This window comes from Camelus dromedarius, chromosome 27 (assembly GCF_036321535.1).
Source record: "Camelus dromedarius isolate mCamDro1 chromosome 27, mCamDro1.pat, whole genome shotgun sequence".
Lineage (NCBI taxonomy): Eukaryota > Metazoa > Chordata > Mammalia > Artiodactyla > Camelidae > Camelus > Camelus dromedarius.
In genome coordinates, this window is record NC_087462.1 from 5,191,176 (window position 1) to 5,198,906 (window position 7,731).

Consider the following 7,731-nt stretch of genomic DNA (forward strand, 5'->3'; position numbering starts at 1 on the left):
TGATGCATTGTGTCACTCTCCCTGGTGCAGCCTATCCCACCTTCACCAATGGCCGCCTTCTCCATGTTTGTTTCTTGGACTGACCACCAAGTCTTTCTTGGTCAATGATTTACCAGTGTTGTGGTTGTCATTTTTAACTGAAGTTTGGTTGATTTACAGTGTGTTAATTTCTGGTGTACAATATAGAGATTCAGTTATACATATATATATTCTTTTTCATATTCTTTTCCATTATAAGTTATTACAATCTATTGAATATAGTTCTCTGTGATGTACAGTAGGATTACCAGTGTTTTGGGTTCCTCTTCCCTGCCTTTTCCTTCCATCACATGAAATCTAATCAGGTTGGAAGATTTGTTATATCTTTTGCATTGTGTTAGCAGCCTTTTGGGTGAATGTTTATAATACCCCACAACCAGAGAACAACTGATCTAGAAAACAGTCATGTCCCATGGGTAAGTGCAGAAAAAACCTGGAAGTCTGGTTGAGGAACTAAATAGTCAAGTTAGTAGTAAAGAGTTTTCATGTTGTGACGACTCTAACATCTCACCACACCTCACAGCGACCCTCCTTGCAGCTGTGACAGCTCTAGGGATCTCCTCAAAACTGCATCTGAAAGATCGATGTTTGTCAACTGGGGAAAAAAAGAAAAGCACAATTTAAAAGTTGAGAGTTATGTTTTATTGGGTGGAATTTTTGAGGACTTCAAGCCTGGGAGGAAGCCTCCCTGACGGCTCTGAGGGACAGCTCCAAAGACATAAGGGATTAGCCAGGATATATGAGTTTTTGCAACAGACTAGGTAGTCGGAAAATCAAAAGATTGCTGCTTTTTTCTTTCTGGAGGGGGAGGTAATTAGGTTTATTTATTTGATGGGGGTACTGGGGATTGAGCCCAGGACCTTGTACATGCTAAGCATGTGCTCTACCACTGAGCTATGTCTCCCCTCCCGCCAAAAAGATTACTGTTAATGAAAGAACACCAGACGTCTCAAGTTAAGGAATTTAGCGCTTTTCTGTGTATGGGAAGATGGGAAAGCCTGGACTCAGTGAAATCATTCCTTTCATCTGCACCTTAGCTATCTAGGGCTAGTATCCTGTTCTTTTCCATCCCGGGTCCCCTCAGGGGGTACCACTGCGGATGGCTGCAGAGGCTGGGCAGCCTGCTTGTCTCCATCCTGAGTTCCCTCTAGCTCACCTTCGGAGGGTGGTGGTAGCAGCTGATGGCTTGATGGCCGCAGCATCCTTTGTTTACTGACATGGCAGGTGATATTTTTCATTCACATGATGCAATACGTGTTGTTGGGACAGCTGGGAAGATACAAGTTGGATCCCTACCTCACACCTCACCTCAACATAAATTCCTATTGGACCAAAGTTGAACATGGGAAAAATAAAATCATCAAAGCACTAAGGGAAAAAAAAGAAAGCATGTGAGCGGAAAAGGTGGATAAGTCCAACTTTCTAAAAATCCAAACAGAGGTATAGGGAGAAAATATTATAAACCAAGTAAAAATACATCCTGGGGTGGGGGCAGAAGTCTGGGAGTGGATATTGCAGCTCATATCAGAGAAGAAATAGTGTCCTTAATATTAAAAAGAGCTTCTTGGAGGTAGGGGGGTGTAGCTCAGTGGGAGAGCACAGGCTTAGCACAAGGTCCTGGGTTCAATCCCCAGTACCGCCTTTAAAAAAAAAATTAAAAAGAGTTTCTAGGTGTGTTTTACCATAATTTTTTAAAAACCCTCTATAAATAAATGTTTATGTCTGACAACTACAATAGAAAAAATTCCTGGAAAAGACTAGAGATCCACCTTTCAAAGATTGAGAAGATACTCAGCCTCACCCAGAGTAATAAAAATGCAAATTAGAGCCACCTGATTTTTAACCTCTCTGATTAACAGAGCCTGATAGCGCTGCAGTTGTGGAGGATGGAGAACTGGGCTGCAACAGTTATCGAATGCTACCCTCACACACGCCCTGGGTGGCAGTCCTACTTCTAGGAATTTATGATGATTTACTCCCACTGGCTAGACATCAGCTCTGCCCCACGTTACTCGGTACACCGTTGCTTAGATTCGAAGCCACCTTCTTGTCCACAGAGAGGGGACGAGTTCCCTTAAAAAGAACAAGGTTGTAACAGCTGTCTGACTCTGTGGCTATACGAAAAACCCTTGACTTAAACACTAAATTGAGGAACTGGCTAGCGTCGTGAATTACATCTCTAAAGCTGTTATAAAAAAAACAATGACAACAAAAACCAAAATTCCCTTCCCCTTTCAAAAACAAAAAAGTACAAGAGTCTTCTTTATGCATTGATATTGAGGAACTCCCAGAAATATTAACTTAAAAACCAAGATTCGGGTGCCTTAAAAATTTAACACAGAATTACCACATGACCCAGCAATTCCTCTTCTCAGTCTATTGCCCTGAAAATTGAAAGCAGGAACTCAGTGAGATAGTTGTACATCCATGAGCATAGCAGTATGACTGACAATAGCCAAAAGGTGGAAGTAACCCAAGTGTCCATCAACAGACAGATAGAGAAACAAAATGTGGTCCAACTATACAGTGGAATATTACTCAACCATAAAAAAGAATGGAGTTCTGATACATGGAATAACCCCAGGTGAACCTTGAGGACATGATGCTGAGTAAAAATAAGCCAGACACAAAAGGACAAATACACTACGACTCCACTTATATGAGGTTCCTAAAGGAGTCAAATTCATAGAGATAGAAGGCAGGTGGGTGGGTACCAGGGGCTGGGGGAGGAGGATGGGGAGCTAATGTTTCATGGGGACAGATTCTCAGTTTGGGAAGATGAGAAAGTTCTGGAGATGGATGGTGGGGATGTTTGGACAACAACATGTATGTGCTTAATGCCACTAAAGTATACACTCAAAGTGGTTAAAATGGTCAATTTTACATCATGTATATTTTGTCTCAATTTTTTAAAAAATCAAGATGCACAGGAATGCACGAGGTACAAGCTTTTGGTTAAAAATAAGGAAGGAATGGGGGCTTCTGTCCTGGCTGTGTCACTGCAGGCAAGTCACCTCCCCTCTCAGTGGAATAACCATCTCGGTTTGCTCAGGCCAGTCCTGATGTGATCCCTGGAAGTCCAGTGTCCCAGGCACAGGTGTTTGGCCACAGTGCCTCCGGGCCCAGGGGCTTTTATTTGCTGAACTGCACAGACCTCGAGGGAGTGCAGGCGAGGATGAGGCGAAATGGCGAGCCTCCCAGACGCCGTGCAGGGTAGTGGGACGCCAGGCAGGAGTCAGTGAACCAGGGCTTCCTGTGAGCCGGAAGGTAGGAGCGGGTGGTGAGTGATGGGTGTACAGTAGGAGCAGGGGCCCTTTCCTGTGTCTCGGCCACAGGGGGCCAGGCCAACCTGATCTCCCAGGGGACAGAGATGGAGGGGGGAGGAGACAACCAGCCCTGGGGGATGGGCGAGTGTGGACTTCAGGAGTGAGCAGTCACACAGACATAGGAAACAGATTAAGGGCACCAGTGGGGAAAGGGAATGGGGAGGGATAAATTGGGAGTCTGGGATTCGCAGATACAAACTACTATATTTTAAAGAGATAAACAAGGCCCTGCTGTAGAGCACAGGGAACTATATTCAACACCTTGTAATAACCTATAATGAAAAAGAATATGAAAAGGAATATATGTAACTGAATCACAATGCTGTACATCAGAAACTAACACAATATTGTAAACTGACTATCCTTTAGTTAAAAAAAAAGTGAGCTGTCTGCGTAAGGGAAGGTGAGGGTCCTCTGTGCCCCAACCCACCCAGCAAAGGGAAAGAAAGCGGGTAGAGAATAAGAAAGAGGAGGAGCTGTGTTCCAAGATGACCCCTTCCTGTGGCTGTGTGGCCTTTGGCAGCTTCCTGCCCCTCTCTGGCCTTGAGTCCTCATCTGGGAAGTGGGAACTTTCAATGCACTTGCTTCACAGACAGGGTTGGATCCATTCATCTCTGTAAAGCTCTCAGCACAGCACCTGGCACAAACCTGGTCACGCAACTCAAACCAGTTCACCTGCTGCCCCTGCAGAGCTGGGAGGGCCGGACTGGAGGCGGAGGGAAGCCGGGTGCTCTGAGCACCTACTCTGGGCCGGTGAAGGGGGACACTGAGGCCTGGAGCCAAGAGAGTGCTGGGACAGGGAGGGGAAAAGCAGCAAGACTGGAGAGGAAGAGAATGCTGCTCCAGGCAGAAAAAGCGGGAGATCCACTGCTGAGAACACTGAGGTTGCTTGTGTCCACACTCAGAGGCACACACACAGACACCTCCAGAAACCTAGCCAGATCACAGACACACAGACACCCTCCCCCAGGCAGACTGACACACACACTCCTAGAGACACACCCAGAGGAATACACAGACACACCCAGAGAGACCCACCCTCTTTCTAAGCCTTTCTTGGACAAACTCCATTTCCCCCCTTGCCTCATTCCAACCTCTCTGCTCTTAATGAACATTTATTTAGCACCCACCATGTGCTGGGCCCTGTTCTAGGTGGCGCAGGGTGGGTTTAACTAAAGGCCCAAAGGGGTGAGGGACAGGACCACATGGACAGGCAGGAAGAGTACTTCAGCAGAGGGAACGGCCAATGCAAAGGCCCCCCCCTCCCCTGTTTGCCCATCCCATCCCCAGCCGTGACTCAGGCTATTCAGCTGGGGGGCAGCAGGGGGAGAGAGTCCCTCTAGGATCCCCCCACCCCCCCGGCCTGCCTATCTTCCATTCCACAGAAGAGGATACCACAGGGCTCAGAGAGGTGTGTCATACACCCTAGGTCACACAGCACAAATGTGGGCTCAGATCTGCCTGCATTGCCATCCTCAGGGAGAGAAACCCCCCACTGAGGGCAGGAACCTTGATGGACAAAGGATGGGCCAGGGAGAACAGCCAGCCACGGGCCTGGGACAGCCGACACCTGGCCAGTGTGAGGGGCGGAAGCAAGAGTCACTGAAGTAGACACTCCAGGGCATGGAGAGGCAGGGACAGACAATCAGATGTCTGGGACTTCAGTTCCCGCTCTACCAGAACAGGGGAGCAGCCACCCCTGAGACCTCCAGTGAGGGCAAAGGGTCCCAAGGAGTGGGTGATAGGAGCATATAGCAGGGGTGGTAGGTCTGACCTGGATGGGTCCTCTGGGTGCTGATTTGGAAACTGTCAAGATAGCAGGCGGGGTACAGCTGAGTGGTAGAGTGTGTGCTTAGCATGTACAAGGCCCTAGGTTCAATCCCCAGTACTTCTAGCAAAAAAAAAAAAAAAAAATTGAAGACAGGAGGGACCTGACGGTGTAAGCAGGACTCCGGATGGGAGGTTGGGGCTCTGCCTGAGTCTCCTGTGGCTACAGTAACAAATCACAAACTTGGTGGCTTAAAATAAAATACATTTATTCCCTGACAGTTCTGGAGGTCAGAACCAAAATGGGTCTCACTGGGCTAAAATCAAGGTGTCAGCAGGGCTGGATTCCTTTTGGAAGTTCTAGGGGAGATTGTGCTTCCTGGCCTTTTCCAGCTTCTGGAAGCTGCCTGCATCCCTTGGCTTAGGGCCCATTCCCCCATCCTCAAAATCAACAGTCTAGCATCTTCCTATCTCTCTCTCTCGCTGACCCTCCTCCCTCCCTCTTATAAGGATGCTTGTGATGGTGACAGTGGGTCCACCCAGATAATCCAGAATGATCTCCTCATCTCCAGATTCTTTATTTAATCACACATGCAAAATCCCTTTAGCCACAGACATTCACATGTTCACAGGTTCCGGGGGTTAGGATGTGTGGACATCCTTATTCTGCCTAGTGCAGGGTCCATTGTCCAGGGTCCAGCCTCCAGGCCTGGCCATTTTGGCCCCAGGGTCTGGAAAAGGCCAATGTAGTTAGGACCAGCCATCTGAGGGGGGCAGGAGAGACAGAGAAGCCCCCAGTTTACCCCCTGGATCAGGGCTTACCAGACCCCAGTCCTCCCTTCCTCTCCCACACTCAAGCACAGAGAGTGTGGAGGGGAGGAGGAGGAAATGAGCTTCCCCTGCTTCCCTAGGGTCACCCCTCCTACCACCCAGACACCCTACATTGGACCTTAGAAATGGCTCCGGCTCCCCACTCCCACCAATCAGGCCCCAGCCTCCTCTGATTCCCCTAAACCCTAGTGATTTTATCTCTGAATCCTGCCGGTCCTTTCACTCCTGCCTGCAACTCCCAGACCAGACCCTGGCCACTCCCACTGCAGTCTCATTTTAAATCTGATCATGCCTAACTTTAAATCTGATTGGGTCTCTCCTAGGAGAGCCCTGGAGGGTCTTTAGTGACTGGCCCTGCCCTGCTGTCCTCGCCTCACTCACCTTTGGAAACCTAACTTAGCTGAATCCCCCACCCATTCATCTCTCAGGGTTCAGATGTCACCTCCTCCAGGAAGCCTGCCAGGAACACTTTATACTCACAGATTGGGTGGGGACAGGAAAAGCAGGGCATGGGGTAGCCAAGGAGCAGCCCAGCTGCAGAAGGCCCAGCCTGCATCTCTTCCTGCTGGGCTGAGCCCTTCCTCCTGCCTCGCACCTTTGTCCATGTGCACCTTCCACCTGAAATCTCTCCCTGACCCAAGCCCACCCAAATCCTCTTTTAAGGGCCTCCCCTCCACTTCTCCAGGGATCTGCTGCTTCTCCTCTGTGGTCTGGAGTGCCCCATTCCACCGTGTCTCCGGTGTCAGGATTAGTGCAAATAGCTGCCATGTTCTGAGCACACCTAGGTGCAAAGCCCAGGTGTACCACAGCCCTCTGGTAACAACTGAGAAAAGAGGCTTTATCATCTTCCCTTTTCTGATGTGCAAAGGAGCTCTTGGAGGGTGAGGGAGAGAATAAAAGGGAGAATGTGGACAGATGGTGGGGCAGAGGTCCGGGCTGCAGGGGCCTCTGAGGACGGGACTGAGACTTGAGGGAGAAGGATGCACTCATTTGAAAAGAGAAAGATAGTCCAGCAGAGGGAACGGCAAAGCCTCCACGCTGGATTGAGAGGGACAGATTCACCCACAGTTGCAACAGATGGCTCTGTTGCCCTTCGCCTTTGTATGTGTGGAAATCAAATCTCAGCGATGTGAAGCAACTTGCCTAGGGCCCCACAGCCTGGGCTTCCCCCAGCTCGCCCTGGGTCGGCTTCAGGGAGAGACTTACTGTCCAAAGGTGAAGCCACTTGCCCAGATGACGGTAGGATTGGCCAGCGGCTCTGAACCCTCTTCCCTTCGACTGGCGAACAGCTGGACTTCAGGTGCTTGCCCAGGTGCTCTCAGACCACCTCCGCCTGACCCGGGATTGTCCTGCATTCATGGCTCACCCAGGCTCCCTGCCCCTCTGCGCTGCTGCTGATTCCGGATCCCGGATCACCTTCTGTTCCACTGGGCAAGAGGGAGTCTGGGGCTTCGCCACCACCCACGCTGGCCTAGCTCCGCGCCTTATCTTCCCAGCTCTGCCCCTGCACCCCACCGAACCCCAAGCCTTCGCGCAGCTGTCCTCCAGGCCTCCCAACCCCCCAGGGTGGTTCCTTGGGTTCCCAACTCTGGTTGGTCCCTGAGCGCGTCTCGGCCTCATGAACCACGAAATGAACAAGTTTGGCCTGCGAGCTGGGACAGGTCCCCAGAGTCGGAGCAGCTGGGGTGGCCTCTGAGGCCTGAGGCAGCGTCCAGGCCTTCCCCACAGAGCCCAGCGGTGAGCTCGAGGGGATCAGGGCGCCCGCGGT